General features: G+C 43.0%; 2 long non-coding RNA genes across 3 annotated transcripts; one reads left to right on the top strand and one right to left on the bottom strand.

Moving 5' to 3' along the window:
• Positions 1 to 1,519: 1,519 nt before the first annotated feature.
• LOC116440265 lies at positions 1,520 to 26,235 on the bottom strand. 2 transcript variants are annotated; one of them, XR_004238519.1, is made up of 2 exons: positions 24,826 to 26,235; positions 1,520 to 2,241 (listed from the first exon to the last, which is right to left on the bottom strand). It is a non-coding gene; the product is annotated as an uncharacterized LOC116440265 (long non-coding RNA). The 2 variants fall into 2 exon arrangements; XR_004238518.1 differs by lacking the exon at positions 24,826 to 26,235 and adding an exon at positions 7,323 to 7,492.
• On the top strand, positions 5,147 to 7,560 carry LOC116440258. Its single transcript, XR_004238515.1, has 3 exons — positions 5,147 to 5,227; positions 5,756 to 5,862; positions 7,488 to 7,560. It is a non-coding gene; the product is annotated as an uncharacterized LOC116440258 (long non-coding RNA).
• Positions 26,236 to 26,934: the final 699 nt, after the last annotated feature.

Below are 26,934 nucleotides of genomic sequence, written 5' to 3'. Positions count from 1 at the left end.
ATTTCTCCCCCAGTGTTAATTAATGTAAGATGAGCATCACACAAACGGAGAGCATGTATCTACATATATCCTGGTCTGTTATTAAATACTTAGCAGCAATATCCAGCTCCTATGGCCATCACCCGGCCCAAAAAGCCTGCAAATTCTCAACGATGCAAAAATGATTGGCTATTCCCCTCCTCTGGTCAAATGTCTCTCAGCAACATCTGCAAAAACGTTGTAACTTTGCAATGCAAAACAAGGTCATGATTGCCACAGCGACAGAAGTTTGGAGTTAAGGTGCTACTTCTATCTGTGTCCCACAGTGCTCAGCCTGCCTTTAAAGCAGCAATGTGCATTATGCAGTTAGCATCAGAAAATCACAGGATCTTTCCAGTATTTTGGACATCTGTTCATTTCGTTGGAGATCTATCCTAGAGTCCCCTATTTTGTTGGTTGTTTTCTTTTTCTTCGGAGATCCAGATCTCAGATTTAAAATCAAACGCTGTTTTTAATTAATTATTGAATGATGGCATTTGCATTCTCACAGAATGGACTGTTAGCCCATGCAATTCAATAAAGGTGGTCCTCTGCAGAAGTAGAAATCTTGCTGCTGCTGCAAGTTGCAAACACCTCACCTTTAATACTGCCATATTTCCCTGGATATAGTATGGTCTTAATCTAGGGGATTAATACTTTCTTCATGGCATCTGTGTCTTCCATTTCTGTTAAAAATTGCAGTATCTTCTTCTGCCGCTTTTGGTAAAATAATTAAGTATCTAGAGAGATTTTTGGTGTGGAGGCACCAGCAAGCCACAACACTGAATTTGTTATGATCTGATTGGTAGGGATTTTATATTTAGTGTGTCTTTAGTTGTATTGTCTGGGATACTGTGAAAAATACTGACATTAAATTATCCTCCATTTCTTACAGACTTCCTTCCTCTCTCCTTCTCCCCAATAGCATGGTGCAAGGCCTATCACTACAGTAATGGGACACTGAAGCAAAAAAGACATCTGTCATGGATTTGGCCAGATGGCATATTTCTGTTTTTAAATCCAATTGTGAATTGGGATAAAATTAAATAAATAATTTTGAACAGAAATGGAGATTAGAGAGAGAAGATCAGAAAAGTCAAATCTTTTTGTTCTGATGCTATTAAAATGAAACAGCATTCTTCTTTAAAAAACTCATTTTGAAAGCCAGCAAAGCTTTTTTTAAAAGGTCTTATCTCATGAAAAGTAAATGAAATGTTTCATATTGGGTCGAATAAAATGCTTGTTTGAACAAAGCTGGGGTTTTTTTTGAGCATGTAGTTTTTGCAGCTATATCAACTATGCAATTATTTAAATCGAAGTAATCCTGCTCTGATCTATAAAACTATAGACCAAGACTAATTTCTTTAATACTCACCCACTTACTTTGGAATACTATCAAAGTATCTGGACTAGTACCCAAAAATGTGATCAACATCAGAGCGTAAAATACAGTTTTATGCACTCTAGCTGAGGCAATGAAAAGGTAGTTATAATTAAATCCTTCCTTTGAGCAACATTTTCTTTTTATTGAATACTTTTTAAAAACAGGAAGATAGACAAGAAACAGGAAGTGGAAATCGTTACATCTCATGCACGACTGATTGTTAAACAAATGCATAATTCTGTTCATCGTTGTTCCGAGAACTGGTGAAAGCCTTCCTTCATTGTTTCAAACAATCTCTACTCCATGGCCAAAATTCAAGTGATGTACCTTGTTACTGTCAACACAGTAGTAAAAGGTGTGCTGGGATCCCCTGGAGTCCCCTGGGTAGCAGGTTGGTAGAACACACAGGCTAGTACTGGGCAGAAATGCCATGCAATTGGTGGCAGAATGACCCAAAGGGTAACCACAGGTGGAGATCAAGACAACTTGGAGTACAGGCTGAGGGATGTGCCAAGGTGCTGTCCCATTTCCTTCCACTGATTGCAGGTGACATCTCTTGGGCACCCGCTCCAGCAGGACAGCTTTGTGCTTCATTTCAGCGAGGCACACCCGGCCAAGCTGCCCCTGCTGCCTCTGAGGCACATGCAGGCTCTCGGTTCTTGCTCCCAGGACACGTTTCCATGTGGTTCTGGCTTCTGCAGCAGCTCCCAAAAGATCCTGGTTGGCTGAAATGCTGTGTTCCCCAGATCCTGTGTGTCATCTCATTGAGTGGTGCCCACCCCGTCTTTTTCATCCCACTCTTGGGAGGAGAAAAGGACAATTTTCAGAGCTGCAAGAGTCTATGGATAAACAAACAAATAGCATGGTTGTCTATGAAGGTTGACTTAGGAAGAACAAAGCAGTAATGATTGCAGAGAAAATCTACCAGTGATCCCTCAGCAGGGAGCACCCTGCGTGCTCTTTGGCTTCTGCACCTGCTGGTACCTTTTGTTCAGCCTTTGCCCAATACAAGCACAGCACCATCGAATTCCTAAGTCCTGGTACAGTTTTTGAACCCATGCTCTCTGGTTTGATAGTTCAGAAATAGGCTGTCATGGTGCTGGACATGTGGCTGTCACAGAAAGCATTACCATTATGGCCCAACAGCCACTGAATTGTCCCTAAGGGCTCCAAATCTCATGGCAGACCATTTTGATGCTGAAATCAGAGAACAAAATGTACTACTGTGGACAAGTAATATGAGTTCAAAACACATCTTGAGTCCCAAACACTGTGTTTGTGGTTTTATACCTGTTTGCAGTGATACTTCTTTTCAAACTGCTAAGGTTGCTGCAGCTTCTCCAGGACCACATACCTTATGAATATTAAGGTATTCTCTTGTGAAAGGAATTCAGCATATTTTCCCTTGACAGAGGGTCTCTCTCAAAAGCACTTCATGTCAAGCTAGTGCTGAAGGGACACGTTTGGATTGCATCTCTGATGTCATAGGCTGCATGACAACAATGATTATATATCTTGTAATAGGGAAATACCAAGAAACATTACACATATTGCATTCATCAAATCTGCCTGGTCAAAGTAGACCCCTTAATAGATATATTTAGTACATAAAACAACACTTAAAAACCATTTTCATTTTAGCTTTTGATTCTCCCTCAGTCAGAAATACTCTGCATGTGCAACTGAAACCTGTGTTAAATTAGCCTTAGAGGGCTCATATTTTTTCACTTTGGGTCACTAAATCAAGTCAAATTCTAGCCTCTGATGAAAAAATGTCTCCTTATTAAATGATAGTAAAACACTGAACAATTTGATCTTTCCATATAATTATGTCAAGCAACTTCATTTGCAGTAGAGACAAGCAGTAAATGCAACCTTTGAAACCACAACAGAAAGCCTCTCTAATTTCAGATGTTGCTAGCACACATCAAACTATACATACAGAATTACCAGCTCCTAGAATGATGAACGCCGTTTCTCTTCTGTGAAAAGTGACCTCCAGTCTAAGAATTTCATCTAGAAATAGAAGGAGTTTGAATTACTAATCACATTTAGGCCTCAGCAATGTAACTGCCCAGCTAATCCTATTACTTCTTTTTTTAATATAAGTATATTGCTTTAGAAAAGTGTTAGAGACCAGCATGATATACTGCCATGACAACCAGACAGAAGTTCCCTGCAGAAGTGCTGCAAACACACCCTGTCCCCTTTCCCTGTGGGAGCTCTTTAGAGGAGGAGAGCCTGGTACAGATTTTTTACATTTAGCACAATTTGGCAGGATGTGATAATCTGCTGGGTAGGCTGGCTCAAGTCCCTGCCTAAGGCACTCATCATTGTTGTCTGTTGTCAGCCTTTCACAGAAGAGGATGTCCTTTTCTCTTGACAGAGTCTTTCGGCCTCAGAGGCTTGGATTCATCGATAGAAGCAGTGACTCAAGGGAATCTGAATCAGCCATGAGCAAGCCGATGTTCAGCTTAATCTCCTAATTCCCAGCTACTCCAATGACCTTTAAACAATTCCTCTCCTTTCCTAGAGTCCCTTGCCAGCTGTTGTCATGCTAGGTTTAAAATGGGTTATTGATTTTGGCCCTTAATCCTTCTCTGTAATCTGGCCCCTTAGTACCTCTTTGATAGGACAAAAATTCCTAAATATTGTTATTTTAAAAATTTTTCTTTGTCCTTTTTCTTAACAACACTTCTGAGAGCTCAGAAGGCCATTTCTCTTGTATCTTTTCTGTCAGTCACTGACATTCATCCTGGCTGATCTTTCTTGAATTTTTTACTTTCCCTTCTATGCCTCTCTTTTCTCCATGGTCTCCTCTGCCATTTACTGTGAGTGGCTCTTGGGAGAAACCTGGGTTTACCCTCCAGCTCACCAGGACATATCAAGGAGCACTTTCACATTCACCTTCCATGGGCTGGGTTTTATGCAGAAGAGTGCAGAGTACCCAGGTCAAGTGGGAGTCTGGCAAGCCCCAGCGGGTCCCTCTGGCAGCAGGATTGCTAGCCAGAACTCTGGCATGCTCTGCAGTATAAACCTGCTGCAGAGTTTATATACAGGCTAGTGCTTGACCCATCAGATGTGATGGTTGAAACTACAGGATTGGGTGGGGAAGATCCTGCTTTAAGTGTTTGTCTTTATTGCACCTTTCAGTAGATCAGTACTAAAAGCCTTTTCTCCTGCCCCTCCCACCCAGCAAAATGCACTGGGTCAAGTTTGGCTAGTCTCTGTGTCCCAGAGAGCTGATGGATCCCAGAGTTGAGTGCCCACAAGGCAATTGTGGAAGGAGCCCATATTCCCAGTCCCCAAATAATTTTGTCCAAAGCTGCATTGCTGGGCAGGGAAAGGAACTCTGGGGAGAGAAACTTCATCATGTCAGCTCTATCACATGCCATGTGTACCAAGGCATCAAGGGTTTAGATTTGCAGCACTTGCTCTGCTGGATTTGCACTTAGAGACCAGTTTGCTGCCTTAATTTTTTGCAGTGCCTAATTCTTCTTATACACTCCAGAAATCACCACAGCTACTCCCCTAAGAGCTGTATGGATCCCAGGTCTCAGGTCTTCTGCTAACCTGCAGTTTTGGTCCGCAGCTGGTTGGATCACCAGTGGGTTCAGCAAAAGGGACAGAAGCAATTTCCTCCTGAGGCATAAAAAGCACCCCAACCTCTACCTCTAATATTTGATTTTCCTCATTGTCTGGACCAGGTGCCACAGGACCTTGTTTTCTGAGTTAGTCTCCTTCAAAATCTCATGAGAAAACAGAGATGTGTGGGAGATCAAGGAAGAAGAGGCTCTGAACTGGGAATCCAGACCAAAAGTGCAGGTAATACCTGGCTGGGTTGTGGAGGACCCAGGACTGAGTCACATGAGAGGACAGTCAGGGGATGGCTTCGGGTGGTGCTGGTGCAGTGAGTGCAAGAGAGAGCGGCAAGGTGGGCAGCAGCATTTTTGCAGACTCACAAGAGAGGAATGAGTGCCAAGAGACACAAGAGCAGGAACTTGTAGCAATCAGGCTGGGAGAGACTGTAACTTAAATCTAATGGCTGTAGGGTTGGGAGGAAAGGAACATTAATGTAATTTTTCTAAATCCCAGACTAAGAACCAGATTCCTTGAGAAAGCCTTCGGATTAACTGATAGCACCACAGAAAATATGCAGACATAGCTTACATTTTTCTCAGGCTTTAACTACCTTAATATCTCAGATAATGGAAGGATGTCAGAAAAATTTAAACACCCAGAAGCCTTTGGAATTTGAAAAGCTCTCCCAAAACCTAATTAGACCTAGTTATTTAATCTGGACAATTATTTCACTGTGGGCTCTCATTTTTTTATTTTTTCTTTCACCTGCAGTGCTCCATACTGGAGTTAACACCGTCCTGTGAGAGGCACAGGATCCCCCCCACTGTGCACAACCACCAAGTCCAGCATCTTACATTTTGTCAAGAGTTTTGGGGAAGGTATGTTCTTCTCCAGGACTGTAACATACTGGAGCAGCAAGGCTAGGCTTAGCTACAGGCCATGGCTGTCACACCCCAGGCCTGGCCTCTGTGACCTGAAGCTTTTCTACCCAATCAATCAGAATGACAAACATTTCAGAACTCAGCAGTTTAACAAGTCCCATAAAGACAGCTAACATCCCAGGAGATTTTACTCCCAAGTTCATCCCTAGTTCTTTCTGGGGAGAAATAGATCAGAAAACAACCAAAGCAATAGCCACCATTTTGTGACACAGGATGCTTTTTCAATTATATCAAAACACTTCAAGAAACCATTTTTCTTGAGTTACCATTTCTCTTTCTTAAGGGGGAGAATAACAAGGAGAATATCTCACGAGTTTTAATAGTCAGTAGTGAATTGAACATCAGATAACTCCATACAAAATCATCTTTTCTACATTTTAATGCACAGGATATTCCAAAAAGGGTAGAGGGGTGTTCCTATTAGGAGCAAATAGGACCAAAAGATTATTAAATGAAAATATTTCACAAAGTGAATTTCTTCCTTCTGAACACCTGGAGTCAGATTTCTTTCCAAAACCAATGAGATTAAAGAAAGCTCAGTGTATCTGTAGGATCATTCATGGAGGAGCCTACAGGGGGGTGAGCGAGCTGTGGCCCCAGACTGAACTGCTGACATATAAAGGAGGCAGCTCCCTCTTTCTTCTGTCCTACAAGTCCTTATCCTGCCTGTGTGCCCTGGAGGAGGCCAGGGAGAGGATGCAAGAGGAGCAGATCTGCTGCTCCTGACAAGTCACAGTTTTGACTGCAAGGAAAAGTTAACAGGAAGGTCAGCAGAGTGATGGTTTTCAGGTATCCTTTGCCCTGTACAGCAGAGGGTACCTGAGGTTTCTTATCAGTGATTTCGAACACTAACTACGCCTCCAGATTCCATCACTCACATTGCCTGTCTTGACAGCTGTCCCTCAAGGTGACTGCCTGATGCCCTCTAGGTTTTCCTGATCCTTGGAGCAGGGGTTGCATTTTTAAAATTATTGATACCCCTCATCATTTCCCCCCCTAGGGATTTCAGAGTCTCCTGGCCTGTGAGTTCAGCTGTCTCCACTCTTGTGTACTTAGACCATGCATGTCTTTGTCGTCCTCTCCTGCAAATGTACTATCTGTACCATGCCTCCTTCCTAGGAAATGTGGGAGGCCCATAGAGATGCTTTCTGCAGTCAGCTGAACAGTCTGAGCACCCCACAGCCTCACTGCACTTTGGCGTTAGGCTCCTTTCCTCTCTCTCTGTCATTTCTGAGGCTACTGCTGTCCCTGCCTTTAGCGGCAATAATCAAATACTTCAGGTCTTATGTTCTGCAGCCCACACCAACACCACCACCAGCACCCAAGGCAGAGTCAGACTCTTTCCTCACAGACATCACCATGGGGCGGGGTCCTGTGTCCAGTCTGGCTCAGGTTACCTCTCTGGAGCAGGACAGGTCAAGTTACATGATCCAAGTGCAGACCATCAGAGACAAGAGCTCTTCAGCTGAGCTTGTCATCTTTAGCTCCATTTAGGAACAATGGGGAGGGAGAGATGCCCATATGGTATGATTCAACTAATCTCATTTATGCATCTGCTTTAGGATGGAATGAATTGTGCCCTAGATTCACTGACTCCAGATACTCAGATTGTGGTGACCACTTCAGATAAAGATGTCTACAAGACTGCCAGAGGAACCACACCCTGTGAGACAAGTTGCTCTGGAAGTGTGTGGTTAACTCAGCAATCTCCTGAGACAGGTCTTTTTCTGGTTTACTGTATATGAGCTCAAGGCAGTTTGATAATAAACTGAAATACATTCTTAAATTAAATAAGAATATTCATGCAACACATGGCACCAGGTTGAACTGAACTAGTGCATATTCTTATGTAGATAAGGTATGTGATGATATGCTTGATCTGTTATTAGGAACAACTGATTAGACGGAAGTAACCTTTTTGCAATTAGCAAAATAAAGTGCGTAAGTAATCAAAGAGTTCTCTTTTCTAAGACTGTCACAGTGTCTGTGCCAGTCTATCCAATGCTCATCATTAACCAAGAATTTCCTCATGTTGCTTTTCGCCCCTTTACTTTTCACACCCTTTTACTTTTTTCTTGCTTGATCTAGAGCAGCTCAGCCCCCACATATTATTCACAGTTCAAAACTGGAGCTACGTCTGTTATCTCAGAAATGTTCCAGTCATCTCTGGGCTGACACTTCTCTAGCAAGAAGGGCAACAAGGAGGAGTCAGTCTGGCGATGAATGTCTATGTATACAGGGAGTATCTTACAGAAAAGTCAAGGACTGGAGGATTTTAGAAAATATTAAATGCTTTCTTTACAGGCCACACCGCTGTCACAGGAATGCAGTTACTGCAGGCAAATCAAGTTAGTTCAAGGCTTATGGAAGAGTGTAGATTTGTTTTCTGAAACAAATCTATTATCCTCAAAGCTTGCAGAATCTCCTCTGCTGTGACAGCTCAGGTCAAATTCAAGTGACTTTGCTATAAAATGAGAATGATGCGCCAGAGGAAAAGTATAAAAAAGGTTGATCTGTGTGAACTCCCCGCTCAGAGTATTGAGTTCACAGAGCAGTGCTCAGTAGTGAAGGGATCTGAAAGGACCGTGTTCACAGAGTTACATGGATGCCTTTTCAAAGAGCAGGCTGACAACTTGCTAGAACATGAGAACTGTGCTGAAAGGTTGAATTCTGAAAGGCATCTCCACTACTTGAGCCAGGCAGGCTGAATCTGCTCTCCTCATGTCCGTCCCAGGAGCTGTTCTCACCATCCTCTGCAAGCACTGAACACAATCCCCTGTTTGAAGTTAGGCATTTTGATGCTTTCTGCTCCTCTGAAAACTCAAAAGCAACAGGGCTGTTTCAGGCCTTCATACCTGGAGGACAGCAGCAGCAAGGCACAGGACTGGCAGCAGCATTGGAAGCATGGAAGTCTGGACTGAACATTAGAATTTTTATAAAAACAAGCCTCTGGGGAATAATCTTTTTATAGGTTACTATAGCCTCATTATCTCACTATATAAGTTTACTCCCTGAGTATTACTTCATTAGTTTCTTGTTTGCTGTGAACCTCTTGTTTCTCTCATGGTCTTTTGCCTTACACTCCAATTAGAAGCAGTTTTGGGCAGGCACCATCTTGTGAAGACAATTGTCTGGAGGAACCTGCTCTGCAGTGGGGTCTTGGAAGTGCTGCTGTACTACAGGCAGGGAACAGCCATCCTGCCCTTCCTGAGGAGTCCGGAGCTCTAGAGGTGCCTGCCAGCTGTGAAGTGCTCTTTGCTGAGGCAGTTCGCACACAGAAGTGGAGCGGGTTTCCACAAAAAATAGTCTCAATCACAGAGATACGGGGGATAATAAAAATGAAGCTAAAAGGACATGGAAAAAAGATGTGTGAGAAAAAGCTTGAACCTGAGAAAGAGAAGGCAGACAGCAAAGAGACTGCCCAGGTCTCAGTGCTATGGGGGTGTGATCTGTGAGCTGCAAGACAACTCCAACATCGGTTTCCATGACTGTAAGGAGAGGGACAAGTAGGAACATAGAGCCTTTTTTTCTGAGGAGGATCTGGCCTACTTTTTAATCTGCAATGTAAAAAAGTGCATATCTAACAGGTTAAAGAAGAAGGGAAGAAGGAACAGAACAAAAGGAGTGAAAGAGATAATGAGGAACTTAGTGGAGGACTGACTCAGGGTTAAGAGAAGGACAGCTTAACCTCCAAGGGTTAAGAGAAGGACAGCTTTCCACCTTATTAAAAATAAGCTGTCACCACCATCCCACTAACAGATTTTTTTCTTTGAAGGGTATGATCTATAAAAGTGAGCGCAGCACAAGGACAGGTTTTCTTCCTCTACTTTTATCACTAAAGACCTTAAATAAACTAAGGCAAAGGGCATAGTCCATTACTCAGTCTATATGGTGGTCTCTGTGCCGGGAAAGATCACACACTTATACCACAAACCAGACCTATAAAGACAGACAGTCCTTGAGAGCAAGCAATCCAGGAGACAGTCTTCCTGGAAAAGACAATTTTATGGTACCAAGAATGATCATAAATACACTTACTCAATGCAAGGCTAAACGTATCCTAATTTTCCCCAGGATCTAGATAACAGGATTGGTCTTAATTAAAGGGAAAACTAGGCTGGGGCAAAGAGTATGGAGAGTTGATCTGCACCCAGCCTTCTAGGCAGAGTAAGACTTCCAGTTCTCCTGGGAACACAGCAAGGACCTGGCAGTGATGACAGCCCAAAATCAATGCAGGAGAATGGGCATTCACTTAATAAATATACTCCTCATGCAACACACTAGCCTTACCCAATGACATTTCAGGCAATATATACCCAATCTGGCACAGGCTAGAGCAGATACGTACAGGCAGAGGGATCCAACCGGGCTTCAAAGGTGTGGGAAACTTTTCCAAGCAGCCTCATAGTAGAGTTCATGGTGGGAGGAAGAGGCATGCTAAAAAAATAATGGTGATCCTTTCCCTTATGGCTCCTTAGTGTGGGACATGTAGGCTGCAGTAGGTTGACAACTAGCCTGTCAAGAGGGAATGGACATCGTCAGTCCTTGAAGTGGACATTTCTTATGGTCACTGACCAAGCAAGAAGCTGCAAAAGACCCTCCAGTGTCACTGCTAGGCGGTACCAAAGAACAGGTTTCTGTTTGAAATCGTGTTCAAGTATAAAGCTATTGAAGAGGCCTTATGGCAGCAAAATCTAAATCTTTCATTAATGAAAGAACAGCAGATGAATAATCACAATAAAAGTGTCTGTTACCATGGGACAGGGAAATAGGAACACAATGGGCATTTGATGAGCAGCGATTAGTCTGGCTCCACAGACTATTTGGGAAATGGAGAAAAAGAATGGATTGTATTAAATGCCAAATTCAAAAGACACAATTGGGAAGCTTAGGTCAAAGAAATTAAAGATGGCTACACCAAAATGAGATGCTGTCTCTGTGGATCTATGGTTGAAGTGAAACTTTTGAGTACAAGTTACGTCTATGAGCCTATAATTACAGGGTGTCAGGCATCTCAGGGATGTGGAGGGGCTGAGCTCAGGCTATGCATACCTCCCACATGGCGTTTTCTGACTTCGTGCAAGTCTTCAACCTTATTGTGTTCTTAATGTATTCCCCAAACCTTGCTGAGATATTCCCAGCTCAGAAATCGCTGTGACATTCCCTGCCCAAGGGGGACTCCGTAGCTGATGCAGAGCTAACTTGCCCCATGGTGAGTCTCACACAGCCGCGTTCCTGGCTGGCTGCTCCACAAGTGGCTGGAGTCCTTCTGAGGTGTCCCTGCATGAAGTGGGACCTCCTGACCTAGTGACAGCCAAGAAAAAAGCAGAAGAGAAAGGAGATGCATGTGAGAGTGCCAAGTCACTGGACCACACATGCTGACACAACTGGGAAAATCTAAGAGAAAACAATAACTATGAAAAAGAGACAAATACTGAAGCAAATGCACCTCTTTGGAGTGGCAGTTTCTCATCAGCAGAGTGGGCAAACACTGGCTTTAGAGGAAAAGCCTTGGCAATACAAGATCTCACTTCAGGGTGTACTCTTCTCCATTGTGGGGATAGGCAAGCTACAGGATAGGATCAGAAACAAATGGGAAGAGGCAGAACAAGTAATACCACCATTTGATAAAAACTGACTGTTAATTCTATATGGGAATGTAATTAAAGACAGCCAAACCATCATACCTGAAGTGCTGTGTAAAAATTATATTGAAAGGAACCCAAGAAGCTCATTTGCCTAAGAAAAGGGGCAGAGACACTTTATACTGCTTCAAAGGAGAGAGACACTGAAGATGTTAAAGCTTTTTCATGTATACCAAGGTAACAGTCAATTCAAGTAAAACTATCCACATAAGCAGCCCAGAGAAAATTGTCCTTTGTCTCTACAACAACAGATTTGTTCAAGCTGCTAAGCAATAACATCCCCACACTTTATATTACACTTCTCATGACCTTTGGCAAAGTTTGGTTGAAAAAGAAGATATGCAGAACAAATCTTTCAGTAGATATGGTAGCAATATAGTGATGTATAGCAGTGGGCCACACTTCACAGGGTATGACTGTGGCTTTTTTATTGGAGTACACCCAAATTATCACGTCTGTGGGAAACAGTCTAGCCAACAAAGCCATTACTAAATTACTATTGGTTTTTATACAGCACTGATCAGTGCATGGACATACACCTATCTTGGGCTAGAAATTGGCAATATCTACTTGATAAGAAAAATAATTTTAGGTGAAACAAAGACAGGAAATTTTTTAGAATTTGCAATAAAAAAATCAAGAAAACATAAGACAAGGAGACTCAGTCTGAAACTTTTGATTTAACATCTAATGGAACCATTCATTTCAAATTAATCCCTGAAAATGTTTGCACTTCTTTTTGAAGTTCTTGGGTGAAAAAAAGTTTCTGATTAAAAGAATAAACAAAGTTGTGTTTAAAACATCAAACCAAAAAGCTCTTCATCCTGTTTTCTCAAGGACATCAGAGTGTCAGAGAGAAAACTTTCTCCAAGAACAAAAGTACTTTTTAATTAATTTACCTGACCTAATCTCATCAAACCATTCATCTTTCTCAGCCTCGTCTTTAGAACAAATATCCTATATGTGAAGAAAAAACCTCCACTCTAGTTAACCCATTCTGTCATTTTGTCAGAACACTGACAAATAGGATTTGCTCTCTATAAAAAAACTCATACCAGAGAAGCTGTAGATACATATGAAAGAAGAGATGAAACAACAAAGTTGTGAGAAGCCTTAGAGAAAAAGGCATCTGTGGAAGCAACAGCAGCCTGGGGGCCACCCAGGGTGTGAATCCCCCCATGCTGGGTGACTTGCAGACAAAACCTCTCTTGGTGCCAGGGAGCAGATGCACGTGGGCACAGCAGCAGCGGTGCTGCCTGCAGAGGTACCGGTGCAGACAGCTCTGTTGGGCTGGGGAAGCTGGGCCTCAGCGTTTGGCTTTTGTGATCCTCAAGAGCTGTGGCACTGCTGTGCAGGTCGCTGGGAGATGTCTGGTTATAAAAAAGAAGTTGATGTTGGCTGTGGGTTTTTATTTTTGTTGTGTTTGACCGGAAAGGTATGGGGCAAGCACTTTAGAGGGCTCTGGCTAAGCCAGGCTTCATCCAGTGACGCATGCTGAGAAGAGCTGGTCTCTGGAGCTTAGTGAATGACTTTTGCTGTTTCCTCATCTCCATGTGATGTATGGACCACTCACCCCTGTCCTGAACCCCTTAGGTTCTTCTTAAAGGTAAACAGATGGCAGCATGGCTGCTCCAGCACTAGTTCTGCAAGCCCAGGTGAAATGCTGGGATTCACAGGGACATGCAGAGTCCAGTCCTTATTCTGGGCTCAGGTGAATCTCTGCAGGCTCAAAACCTGGTATTTTATGTTACATATGGGTGCTATTTTCATCCTCCTCAGGAGGTCTTTATTCTCAGTGTGCTGGTTACAGACTCGTTGAAAGTAGGGCGTGCAAGCTGATCTCTGAGCTCTCTGTGCCGGCAATGCTTAATCACATCCCACTCTAAAAGAAACCATCTGATGTCAAGATTTGGATGATAAGAATATGGGACACATTAGTCATGGAGGAGCTGACACACACAGAGCAATAACAATGAAATTATCTTGATATGGCTGCCCTTCTCAGGATGTGGACATGGAGAACTTTTAATACCTAAAAACCAGAGACTTAAATCCCTTTGTTTCTTCTAATAAATGTCCTGTCCTTAGCTACGTGGGACCACCACCCTACGCAGCAGATGCATACTATTAAAGCATAAAAAGTATAAGAAAGCTGCTGTAAAGGACTGCATAGATCATTGTCTCAACTCACAAGGTCCTGCCTTTCAAACCATTTTGGTTTCATTATTAGAGATAATTGTATGCTTTGTTGTTTGCAAGCAAACATTGCAAAACCTGTACTCTATGCTCTTGGAATACACACATGAAAAAGGTGATAATTTTTAATTAAATAAGTTCTTAGACAAGCAGCAAAAGTCTTAACCTGGCAAAGTGCTCAACAGCATGCCCAGAGTGAACTGTGTGGGTAGTTCCAGCAAAATGTGTTGGCAGGATGAACTAGAACAAGGTTAATAAGCCAGGCTCATTAGGAGCTGACATAGGACCTGGAGCATGAGATGGGACTAAATGATGCAACCAGTTTGAGAAAATCCCCTTAAACTGAAAGAATACCTCTTCCCCCTCCTCCCACCCCACACCAAGAAAAAAACCCAAACAATCCAAAACCCTTATACAAGGCAAGTGTAACATGTACCCTTTTGCCTTCTGTCAGGAGTGCCTTCCAAGTACCAGCATGGCCTGGAAAAAGACAGGATTTCCTGAGAAATCTTAAGAGATATGAGATGATGTGCTCCCAACTTGGTAATGCCATTGGGGAGGACAGAGTTTTTCTCTTTCAAAGAAACTTTATCAGCTTGGAACAAGCACTTTCATTTTCATTTTTCCTGAAGAATCCAATGCATATTGCCCTCTCTTTTTTCCTGGGTGATGGAAAAGGGACATTTCCCCAGACCTATGCATCAGTGCTGATAACACCACTTTGAAATTCACCAACAAGCTATTAGGGCCATGAAATTTACTCTTCTACATTCTAAGAATATTTTAAGATGCAAATACTTCAGATAGCTAAAGGTGTCAGGACCCAGAAACCAGCAGGAGTTCTGTAAAATTCAACATGTCCTGCATTTGTGAAAGTTACCTTAGAACCACAAGGGAAACCGATGCCATAAGAGACCTTGATGCAGGTATTCTTTGTACAAGGATCTCGGAGCAAACTGCTTATGTCTTACTTGTCAGGTACCTGTACTGCAGACTCTAGCATATGAACAGAATCTTGAATTAAATACTGACATTAAGAGTGCTTTAATTAATTTTCATAGGAAATGAATTTGAAAATCTGATCAATAATAATGTGAGCACTTTTCCCCCTTGCCCACTTTCTACCATGCTCAGTATCTATCAGTAAGCAAAAATTAAGTTAATAGTACACAGGGCAATCCCGAATTAGGCCTTAGATTCTTGAAGATCTCAGAAGCTTTTGCCTAGCACTGCAGTTTTCACTATTTATGGGGTTTTTTGTACATACCCAGATCCTGAATTTATGCAATTAATTGAGAATATGTATTTCCTCCGTCCCTTGAAGTTATCAAAAGCTGGAAACCTTGCAGTTGAAACAGTATGAAAACAAAAGGCAAAAGTAAACAATATGAAAGTTAGCAATCTTAAAATATTCGTGAGTTTTTGGTACACTTCCCAATTTCTGAATACTTGTTTGGGAATGCCTTCCCTGGTCCTTGACAGGACTTTCTAGGTCAGGGAAATCCAGCTATACTGTGCTAGCCACTATTCTTTGCTTGCAGAGTATGGATATGTTTTAGTTTAATCTCCAGAAGGAAGATGTGTGAAAGCTGGGTTTGCTTGGGCCCTGCACAGCGCAGGGTGATGATGAGGGATGACTGCACACGAGGACTCTGCTCCAGCTCAAAAGCCAGCTGATGCACAAGCTTTTACCTTTCCACATCACTCCTCCTGCAACTAAACATTTAGAAAGCCTTGAACTGGATTTTTTATGTGTTCTGAACTACCCCAGAACATCGGATTATGGACCTGTTCTGGTCACAAGTGTGTTTCTTACGTCTCGCTACACATGCACACAGAACACAGATGCCTAAATAGCTTTATTCATAACAAAGGCATCCTATTTCAAAGCAAGTGAGGACCAGATGATTTTTTAAAATTCAATTCTCCTTTACGCATCTTTCTCGGGTGCTTATATGAATTAAATTCCTAATCTTCTGAGCTTTGCCCACCGTATGTTATTAGAGCAATTGGTTTTGCAGTGACATCTTTGATTTCATTACAAAAGACCGTGGTCAGAACTGTTCTTTTAGGACTTTAAGTGACTGTGATGGGCTGTTGCTTCCTTGTTACCTCCTTAACACTAATCCTTCAAAACCTGTGGCTAGGAGAGACAGCCCATTCTCCTGCAAACTCCTTTTGCCGTTTGGCAATTTGGGGAAGAAGAGCAAGTCATTCATGCTATGGAAATGAAATGAAAAGTGAGATGGAGAAGCAGAATAAGATGCTGCTCAGGGAGATGCCACACCAGCAGAGACACTGACCACCCCAGGATCCACCCTTGCCACCGCCCATCCCACACCTCAAACTTGCCCATGCAGGGCAGTGGCACACTGGGAGCGTGGCCAGACTGATGCTGGGAGCAGGCTCCTGCCCTGGGCTGAGGACAGGCGCCTTCAGTCACAAACAGCTTTGCGTGACCAGAACTAACAAGGTTTCAGTGAACAAAGTTTTGGAGAAACTGCAATGCTTCACTTTGTTCCACAGAGTTTATAGTTCCTCACCTCTGGCCCCTTTTAATGCTATAATTGCTCTCTTAAATTTCTCTTTATTTAATGTCACCCAGTCTGTCTTCTTTTGTTACCATTTATTTAACTAAAACAGGCAGAGGCTGATATTGAAGGCAGGAACAGAGCCAGCATGTTAAAACCTGCTTTTAATTTAAGGTTCTGGGGCTAGTTTCCTAGCCATTACCACATTTCAGAGAAAATGAATTTTCTTTCTCTCTGTCAAACGATGGCTGATCTAGATCTAATTAGGGTCAGTTTCACCTAAAGATGAGTCATTTATATTCTGAATATATGGCTTCCAAATTATTGTTTTGGTTTAACATCAGACATGAATAAACCCATGCATATCTTTTTTAGATGGCACTGAAGATAAAAATCGATGGCTTTTCCTCCACAAATACCTTTCCCAGCAAAAAGATGGCAGCTGTATGAAGAAAAAAAGATACAGCTCAGGATAAGGACAAATAAGATTAAGTGTAATTGCAGAATACAGTTTTCTAAACTGCAGAAAAAGTGGCCTATTTAAGACTTACTGAAAAAAATAGCTCTGAATGCTCAAACACTTGAAGATAATTTTTTTGACAAAAATCCCTGGTCATGCAGGGCCATACTACTTTTCTTTAAGCATAATATGGGTACAGAAACAAAACAGATTGCAATGGAAGCAACTGGAAGAAAAGAAATCATACAAGACAGCAATTCTGTAGCAGTATTGGCAAATACTAAACAGTGAGGAGAAAAACTCTTCTTTTTAAACAAGTCAAAATCCCATCCCTTTTTCAGATAGGAGCTTTTTGTGTCATCAGTATGCCTTGCAGCAAAATGAAAAGAACACAATTTTATAATATGGCTTCTTGTAGCCTTACTTTGTCAGGAAAACCTTGGAAACATGAATTTCTGTTATCACTCTCATTTATACTCTGTGCCTTTCTTTGGCATCCATTACCTGCTACTTCCACTCTTCTACTTTATCATTGGATGACCAAGAATCAGCACTGGAGACACACATCTCTGTCCAGGATAACACCAGGGCATTCAGCTGTGACTAACAGAGATGCCTGGGACATAAGCACTTCAGTGCTGGGAAATAACAAGATCACTGAAATACACCGTGGAAATTAAATCTCATGCTGCTTCTTATAAGATCCTATAATAAGTAACATAACCTTGTTATTTTGTGTTTTGAATAACTTGGGTCAGCAAAGGAACTATGATTTTGTCAGTGTTTGCTTCCTCAGAGGAGGTGTTATCTGTAAGTTCACAACTAAAGGCTCACCAGAAGTGCAGATGGCACCGACCCTCTGCTGTTCAGTGCGATTAAGCAAAGCAGACCTCTGCTATCAGCAAGGTCTGATTTAGGGCAGCCTATAAATCAGTCAAACACCAGGACTATCTGGCATCATTGGGATCCTGAAGACTTTGCAGATCCCTTTCGCACTGTGTTCCTACTGCAGAACAGCAGCACTGGTGTCTTTTCACGAGCCTGCCACGTTAAGAGCATCTTTTGTACATGAGCTCTTAGAGAGATGGATTTTTCTTTTCATCTTAAAAAAAAGATAAAAAGACTTGTAATCATTGCCACCTGTTTTGGTGGAGATTTAAAGGAGCAGAATGAATCACAAAACTCAGAGATGCAATGGTTTGTTGCTTTACAAAGAAATAGGGATAGTTCAGGGTTATATTTCTCACATAATTTTTAATCATTACACTTTCCCTGGGGTCTGATGCTTTTTGTTCATTTAAGAACCCAGCAATATCAGTACTTTTGTGTATTTAGATTTTTTCTGCGATTTCATAAAGCCCTGAGTTCCATCACTCACCACATAGTCCCTGCCCAGCAAAGCATCAGCAATGTACAGAACTTATGCTGAAGACACAGCAGTGAAACTGTGGGGTGTGTCTACATGCAGCTCAGGACCAGGGTCCTGCAGGAGGAAACCCAACAGGTCAGAATTATTTATCCCAAGAACACTTTCAGCTCCTTTTTTGAACTTTTACTAAACTGTAGTAGCAAACCAAGGGTAACAGCTGTGTGGATCGAAATTGAAAATGTTCATTGCCTTATCTGAAAGCTGAAGATGTGTGTTTCCACCTTCTACAGACACATGGCACTGGGAGGCAAGAGCCCATGTAGGTGTAAGGTGGCTCAGAGAGCAGCAGCTGTGTGGTGTCCAGTGCCGAGGAAGGCATGCACAGTAGTCTAATTGAAGCCTTCTGACAGTGAATGGCTGTGGAAATTCAGTTACAGTTTTCAGCAGGATGGTTATCTTACTTTAATCAGCTGGAAGCAATCACTGTCTAAACCAGTCTCTGTTAACTTTGCATGCAGTTTCCGTTCACAACAACCAAACTCCTGCTTGGAGCCTCACCAATTTGAGTCAACCATACTTCAGTAACAATAATTTCAACATTATGCCACAACTTACCCAAGAACAAAAAACTCCTCCCATGCCAAACTCGTCCTTGGTTCACCACTAAACTCCGTGAAGTTATTCTGGCCATGGTCTTGACATAGAAGTGGTTTAAGTTTCCAGGCTGGTCAAATTTACTGCTATGTCTGATATTCAGTTTCACGTATATTGAGTACTTGTCCCTTTGATCATGTGAGCTGTTTATTTTATATCTGCCTTGTTATTGTGGTTCTTATTTACAAGCTGCAGCCTGGCATTGCACGCACACACACCCAGGCATACACAGATGCACAGACCAGATCATTGCTGGACTTGATCAGCTTCTACTTCTAAGAACTTTTCCATCTTCTTTCACAAGTGTTGTCTACTTCAAACAAGCACCACAGTTTACAGAAACACTGTTAAGAAACGAAAGATTAAGCTCAAATACTGCATTTTCAGCTAAGGCATGCCTGGAAATACAGTCAGCTTTCAGGCAGCATTTTCAGTGTGTGCAAATATCTTGTCAACACCACCTATATGGCATGTTGAGAAACTTTGTGAAACAGAAAAGGCAAAAACCTCTTTTAGAGAAAAGAACCAAAATAAAATAAAAAAAAAAAACCCAAAAACTTAAGAATAAAACATTAGCAAGATGCGAGAACTCAAACCATTTAAAAAAATCTTATAAACACATAAAAAAGAAAATTTCTAAGGGCAACAGCCCTTTAAGTGGTGGCTTCATAATAACAAACAATGACAAAAGTTTGTAATTAGACAGTGCCTTTCATCTGAGAGATTCATCAGCTCTTAGCCATTACTGACTATTAATTTGACACCACTTCTTCTCACAAGTGCACAGCTGCTGTGTTTGAAGGAGAGGAGATAGGGAAGTGTTCGCCTAGGAGCAGCACATGTCTGAACTGCAGTTGTTCAGACTTTTAAGGAAAGCTTACCTAAGTGTCTGCCCCTAAGCTGAACTAAAACATCTGCAATCCAAAACTGTTCTTGCTTACTCATTCAAGTTGTTAAAAATGCCCATACTTTCAGGCACCTTCTAACTCCCACTCACTTGCCTCAAACCAGAGTGATAACACAGGCGTGGAAAGGGCTGTTACGGCTGTGAGTTTAATTGTAATTCAAATATACTTGAATATTTGAACAGCTTTTGATCTAGAGCTAAATACAAGCAAATTGCTTTACCTGACTTAAGTGCATTTCAGACACGTAGCTGCAGAAAAGGATAGGAAAACGCCTTCCCTTGAAAAGATATTAGTGGCTAATGTGCATGACAAGATCCCAGCAAACTTCACGCGCATGGAGGTACGGCCAGTTAAGCCATTGCTCAGGCATTTCCTGCATGCCCTGTCTTTACAAGACTCTTCAAAGATTCCTCGCAGGCATGTCTCTCACATTCTGGGCTTTACCAAAAGCTTTTGGTAATGCTCTCTGGGCACGGAAGCCATTAGCATGAGAGGCAGTGAAGTCCTGTGACTCACTTTGGGGAGCCAGAGCCTCTCAGCGCACATCCTTGGGCTGCCACTGATTCACCCGATGTTAAGCAAATGCCTTTGCCTTCCCGTTTGGGATAATGAATACTCTTGTCAGACAGCTGTCAGCCAAGTTAACTCAGGGCTTTAAAGACAAATCATGCTAAATAGGCATTGATTTATAGACAGCTCCTCATCAGCTGGGGAAATACAGGGCTGGGATTCCCGGTACTGTCAAACTCCTGCAGCATGATGCACAGATACCTGAGCAACTTGACAAAGACTCAGCTTTGGTCCAGGTTGGCTCCTGCAGAAACCCTTCACTCCTGTGCACCTGGTTGTTGCAGGGTAAATTCACTGGGAGCCAAGCCCAGGCTGCCTCCACAGGCAGGCACTGTTCCCTACCAGAGCAGTAGGATTTCCGGCACCCCGGAGCGTGAAACATTCAGCACGATGGTTCCAGGTTCTACCTCCACCTCTCTCCCAACCCCCAGGGTTCATGCCAGCAGCTCTGGCTTGATTGACTTGAGCTGATTTTGCATTCAGGTATCTTTGCATCGTCATCTCCAGAACCTGCAAAATGCCAGCAGTGATACCAAACAGGTCAGGCAGGTAACTATCTCCCATCCACCAGCTTTTACTGGTGCTACTCCAGGCCACACTGAAGTGATGCAGTTTCCAGACTGTAAGTGTGGGGTCCGAGAGGTGCTTGCTTTGCTTTTGTTTTATACTTTATCTATTGGGCTGGGCTGTGAGTGAGAAACAGTGCTGTGTATGGAGCACTAAGATGAAGAGTCAAGGGAAGAACGGAGGGGCAAACTAAACACACACTACCTATCTCTTCTTGACACATCTATCAAATGCAGGGGCACAGGAAGGGACAAAGAAGCTTGTCAGAATATGTGTGGCTGCTCTAACAGTGTCCAGACCAAGCAAACATGCCTTGCTGAGGTGCTAAATGGGGCAATGAGGGTTATACATATGCATCACTTCACAGTACCAAGGAGATGAGTGCATACCTCTAGCCTGTGGCCTCCTTCAAACCTTTCCTTTTGTTGCTGTGTGTCTGTCCCCCCCCCCAAATAACCACTCAAAAGTGTCTTGTGCTTGAGGAGCTGTGGGGCAGTTTGCTAATGTATGACATAATACACAGAATTGCCTTGCTGCTCCCTTATCTGAGACAAGAACTATTTTTTTCCAAGCTGATGGTCAGGCTGACCTATTTATGCAAAGGTGTTTCCACAGCTCATTCCCATGTCAGAAACATGGATTAGTCTTATAATGTTAAAGTATTTACTCAACATCATGGGCCAAACTTGGCCCTCAACACATGGCCTTCACTGCTCTGTTGAAGAGCTGTGGGGAAAGGGTCACACATATTGTTAAACCCAGGGTCTTAGAGCCCCAAGCTTGACAGGCTGTGTATGTGTGTGCATGTGTCTGACTTCACACAGGCTCTGTGCTGAAAGAACTAAGAAGCCTCAGTTTACTGTTACAGCCACCAGAAGCTATAATGACCTAACACATTGTGTGCTTTGCAGCCCTGTGTGCCCCTAATTTAGAACTTGTGTTGTCTAAAAAAAAAAAAAAAAAGCCTAATTCCTGTTCAGGAAACAGAGACAGGCACTGTTGGCAAAGGCTGCCAAAAATAGAGAGGAGTCCACTGATACCATGTGATGACAGATGTCTGCAAACTCACCATATACCATTGTGGATCTGTGCCCAGTAGAGGCAAAGGCAAGATCCTGAACAATAATTCCCAGCCTATAGGAAAAACTTGGTGCCTTTTCAAATTAATAAAAAAAATCACTAGGAAGCTTGATAAATCACAAAAATGCTGAACAAATGGATACAATAAATTCTGCATTTCTCTGTAGGAATTGAGTGCTTATCTCAGGGCTGCATTGGAAGAGCCACTATCCACTACAGTTGGTGTAGTAAGGTCCCTCACAAGCTGTAGTGGAAGGAATTCTCATCTCTCCCAAGAAAATCCTAATAATCATGCTCCAGAGCAACTTGTTGTAGGGTTCTTCCATTCTCCTCCTGAAGGTGGGCACAACACAGCCAAGGACCCAGGAGTCAGTGGACAAAATACGACAAGCAAGAGGCCTGGTTCTGTCAGAGCACTGAGATACCTGGGCTCTTGCTTCCCTGTTCCTGATGCTGTTTGTGTGATGAGATGAAAAGCCAAGAGACCTGGAGATAAAGTTCAGCAGTCCAGTGAGTTCAACCACCTGATCTACTTGCTTCTTGCTTCAGGCACCTCAACACCATCACTGAGGATCTCTCATTGCATTCCTTGCTAGTTGTGGCTTCTTACTGACTTTCCATTAAATCAGCTCAGTGTGTTTTCATACGCTTCTGCCCCAAGATGCCAGTGATCTTTCCCATGCATTTACTCATCTTGGGGTCTGAGAAGAAGCAGTAAAATTACTCAAGTCAATTTAGGACTGTGGGACCTTGACATCCCAAGGGGTTTTCCTGCTGCTAGCTGAGCCCCCAACTTCATTAGTAAGGTATGATGATGATTCAGGTAAACCCAAGTGTTCTGCTGACTTGTTATACCAGCTCGTGTCTCTACACTGTGCCTTTCCAAGTTGCCTGACTGGACAGGTACCAGTTCACACCAGCTTCCTTTGAAGCTTTAATTTGCAGCTTGGATGCACAACTACACCCAGGACCACAACTGGATTTACAAGGCCTGGGAAAAGACTGTAGAAATGGATGTACTTTGCTTTCCTCCCACACTACCCTGCAGAGCTCACAGCTACAGTTTAGCACTGGCGAGTGTGAATGTGGTCTGTCTGAACGGCCTGAGTGATGAAAGCTCTGGGTGGGAATCTGCATGTCCGGCTGGGTTGGAGTGTGCTAAGAACAAGAACAGGGATCTTAAATGCTGACTTTATTAAGAGGCATATACATTCAGATTTCTAATCCTTTTTTTCCAGCCTCTTCTGCCAAACATAGGAAACTTTTACCTTAGACCCCCTGGCTTGCCATGCCTCCACAGATTGTATTCACCAATAGAAGGGAGGAAGAAACAGGAAACAAAATCTGCATATTTTTGTGGCCAGCTGCAGCCAGAACAAGATGTCTTCATTCTGACATCTCTGCTGCTCAGATGTGCTGCTGCATGTCTCTGGTACATGACTGGCAAACAGGCACTTTTCCCATGACAAGCTGTACTTTCCTGTAACATGGCCACATCTCTGCTGTACAAATCTGCTTAGGATTTTACAGATCTTTTACAGACTGGTCAGTCTCACGTGACCTGAAGGTGGGCATGGGACAACCCTTTAATGTTTTTTCACTAAGTTTTTATTGAAAAAATCCATTATCATTTCAATGAATCTAATGCAACATTCAGGACATTTTGAGTCTATCTTTGACGTCTTCAGCATTTTTGCTGTTAACATCTGTGGTGATGTTTTCCAATGATGCCATAATGAGGAGGCAAACTGTAACTCTTATAATCCCCACTGCTGCATCTTTCTTCTTCTCTAGTGTGGAGTAGCATTATTGAAACTCAGCTAAATGGTCACATACAGCTGATGCTCCCATAAAGAACCTTACCTAAACTAAAGTCAAGGGTATATGGAGGACAGTCTCACACTCCTAGTCAGAAGCTGATTTGGATGAAATGTTGAAAGCCAATATCTAGAAACCCCTAAAATCAATTCCAAAATCCCACTGGCTCAAATAAATGAATTTGTGATTAAAGACCTGTTTCAGTCATCTGACAGCAGCCCTTTCAGTGATTCCAGTAAGGTTTGCCTCAGACCCCTTTCTTACCTGTTTCTGTGTCTCAACATGCAACATGTGAAGGCCTTCAGAGTCTGAACATGGTCTTTTATCTGGATACAATAAAATCTGCAGTAAGAGCATTGTGGTGTCTCTTGTGTAATGCTCAGCTTTAAACAATACATTGGGGGAAGACTTTTTATCTCTATTTTGTAGGAAGCAGGGATTAAAGTGGGTTGCAAGATTTCTCTTAAACAAAGAGCTTGAAGGGGTGGGACTAATAAAGCTGAGCATGATAAGTGTGGGTCCATGACTAAAGAGAAACCTACATTTCAGGTATAGTATGCAGATAAGGCTCCTTGGCAGGGCTGCAAGATAGTGTTTTTCTTCTTCTGGAAATGAAATGTATCATTAACAACAGTTCTAAAAGAGAAGGAGGAGAAGGAGGAGAAGGTGGAGGAGGAGAGAGGAACCACCAGAGAGCAACAGCTTTTAGCCAGATGATGTATTTCCCATGTAGTACAGGAGCTGTTATATTCTGGCACCCTCTCCTAGTATTGGCCAGGAATGCTTTGGTAAAGCTGGGAAGGCAGATTTCCACATCTCATTGCAAGACACATGAAACAACCCCCCAGGCAGATTTCCACTGGCAAACAAGCAGGATGCAGCATAGAAGTAAGTAAATAAATCACTATTAAATCATGCTGGGAAGAATATCATGGCTTGGCATGCAGACATCTCTATCTGGAGGAGCCAATGCTTGTCAAGAGAAAACACAAGAAATTCCCTACTTAACCTGCTTTCAGGGGCTACTTATTGCAGTGGCAAGGTCCAACAAGGATGAAACAAACTAAGTAACATTTCTAAAAGCTTGAACAAACCATCTCACCCCATTGAAGAGCACTGCACCTGGGCCCCAGTTCCAGAAAAACTTCCAGTGTTTTGGATCTGTCAGCAGCAGACTTCAGGAGCCCAAGATCCAGGCTTGAAATCTCTTCCTCTAAGATGGGAATAGTTTGATCCATTTTCTGGGGCTGGCTGTCTTTATCTAAAACAAAGAAATATCTATTGTGTGCTGAGATGTGCACCCTGCTGTGATCTCAGCCCCATGCTGAGGCACATAATATGGAAATGCTTCTTCCAGTGGGATGATCTTTAAGTAGCACCCTGCCTACTTGTGCAGGATGATAAAGCTGGGAACACTCCATGGTGCTAATCCTGCAAAATCCTTTCTAAAAGCCAGTTTTGGTGTTCATAAATAATTTAATGAATTTGACTTTTCAGAGACATTGTGTTTCCTTAGTAGACTCCTTTCTGGACTTGTTAAATTTTGGTACTGTGTCATAAGAAAGAAAGAAAAAATATCAACAAGGTAACAGCAAAGGCTTGGGAAGATTTTAGTCTGTGTGTAAATACTTGATTGGGTTAGTAAAGAAGTTTGAGACATCCTTTTCTCAGCAATGCCCAGTGACAAGACAAAAGGATATGGGCATAAATTAAAATACAAGTAATTCCACTTAAACATAAGAGAAAACTTATTTTGCTCTGGAAGGGGTCAAACGCTGGAACAGGCTGTCCAGGGAAGTTGCAGGTTCTCCATCCTTGGAGACGTGCAAACCCCAACTGGACACAGCCCCAGACAACTTGCTCTAGCTGACCATGATGCCAGCAGGTGGTTGGATTGGATGATCTCCAGAGGTGCCTTCCAACCCCAGCTGTTCTGCAATTCCAGGATTTTCTGATGTGTGAGATGCTGACCTCTCCAGACCCTCTGGGATGCTGGATGTACTGTGCAGCCCAGCCAGCAGCCCACAGGTTTGCCTTCTCATGTAAAGTGTGTCTGACCCAGTGAGGCTCTTGGGAGAAACCAGGAATGGCTTCTAAGGGGACCAAGCCCTGGTTCTTTTTCCTTGGCAGAGGAGCACAAGCCCCCAGAAAGCTGTCCCGCTGTGTCAGGTACTGGCAGTGATCCCGAGCCTTGCCCCCGAGGCAGTCTGAGCACTGTTTTTAAGATGAGAGGGGCAGGGCAGAGCTCACCCCGCCTGCCCAGGCACAGCCGTGCCTTGCCCGGCAGCCCTCTCCCCAGCGGGGCAGCTGGGATGGGGCAGCTGAGGCAGATGGAGGCAGATGCTGCCTGGGATCCATCCAGTAGAAACACCATCCAGGAGTGCCATCTGCTGGGTCCTGGCTATGCAGCCATGGGAGCTCCTGGAGTTGCCCTCGCACAGGTATTGGGAGGCAATGGAGGGCTTCAGCTCCCAGCAGGCTTTCTTCTCTCTTCCCGGGCTGGCTGGGCATGCCTCTGCCAAGGGCCATGAGGAAGCCTGTGCCAAAGAAGAGCTGGCTGGTTTTATACAAACTGATAGTCACTGAAATGAGAAATAACAAGAGCTAGTCCAAGGAAAGCATGCTTTTTAATTCATTATTCCATCATGCTACTCCATGGAACCAAGAAAATCACCCCAGGGGCTTTCAGCTCCTCGCAGCTGAGTGGTTAGGATGACAGAGTGGGAGCACTCTGCAGTGTTAATCCTGTGAAATCCAGTTTTTATCTTCATAAACAATTTAAATACCTGTAGCATTTTCAGAGCTATTGCATTTCTACAGCAGGATCCATACTAGGCCCAGGAACACACTAGGTCCCTTCTGATGTAACACCCTAGGGAGTATCAAATTCCCCATCTCTCCTCCTAATCACTGCCTCCCAGGCCAGGCACTGTCTGTGGTGGATCTTGGTGAGGGAAGAGTGGATCATGAGTGCCACAGCGTGGGGAAGAAATCCTGTATGGTTGCTGCCCAGAGGCATGGAAAGCTCACAAGTGAAATCTCTGGCAATTATCAGTGTTCTGCATTTTTTACCAACTTGTGCACCATCTAAACTGGTGATTCATCCCCTTCTGGTTTTAAAATCACAATATCTAAGCAGGAAGTTGGAATCCAGGGATGGTATTCAGGACAAGTCTCTGATCTGCAGTACTTGGTTTGTCAGCACTACCTT

The sequence above is a fragment of the Corvus moneduloides genome, chromosome 1 (genome assembly GCF_009650955.1).
Source record: "Corvus moneduloides isolate bCorMon1 chromosome 1, bCorMon1.pri, whole genome shotgun sequence".
In the NCBI taxonomy this organism is placed as follows: domain Eukaryota; kingdom Metazoa; phylum Chordata; class Aves; order Passeriformes; family Corvidae; genus Corvus; species Corvus moneduloides.
The sequence above is the reverse complement of the archived record's forward strand: the minus strand, read 5'-3'. Positions and strand labels throughout refer to the sequence as shown.